Source organism: Penaeus monodon, chromosome 19 (genome assembly GCF_015228065.2).
Source record: "Penaeus monodon isolate SGIC_2016 chromosome 19, NSTDA_Pmon_1, whole genome shotgun sequence".
In the NCBI taxonomy this organism is placed as follows: Eukaryota; Metazoa; Arthropoda; class Malacostraca; order Decapoda; family Penaeidae; genus Penaeus; species Penaeus monodon.
The window spans coordinates 23,029,204-23,029,431 of NC_051404.1; the positions used below are offsets into that span (position 1 = coordinate 23,029,204).

Consider the following 228-nt stretch of genomic DNA (forward strand, 5'->3'; position numbering starts at 1 on the left):
TAACAAGAGGAGAAAGAAAAAAAAAAGGAAAAATTATGTACATATGTATGTCATTACTTGTGTTCTTGACACACAATTACATAAAAAAATTACAAGGCTTATACCTTTCAGAGAATAGAACACTGATTATTTGAGACAACCCTCTTTATCAGTTTCTGTGCAATCTAATGCTTTTGATTTTTCCCACCTTATAACCAAATTATATTCACATTTTCCATAACAAAGTTG

At 28.9% G+C, this 228-nt stretch overlaps 1 protein-coding gene across 1 annotated transcript in view; it reads left to right on the top strand.

Moving 5' to 3' along the window:
* LOC119585134 (synaptojanin-1-like) overlaps positions 1-228 on the top strand; it is a gene marked incomplete in the record, with an annotated part of 155,688 nt that overhangs the window by 137,290 nt on the left and 18,170 nt on the right.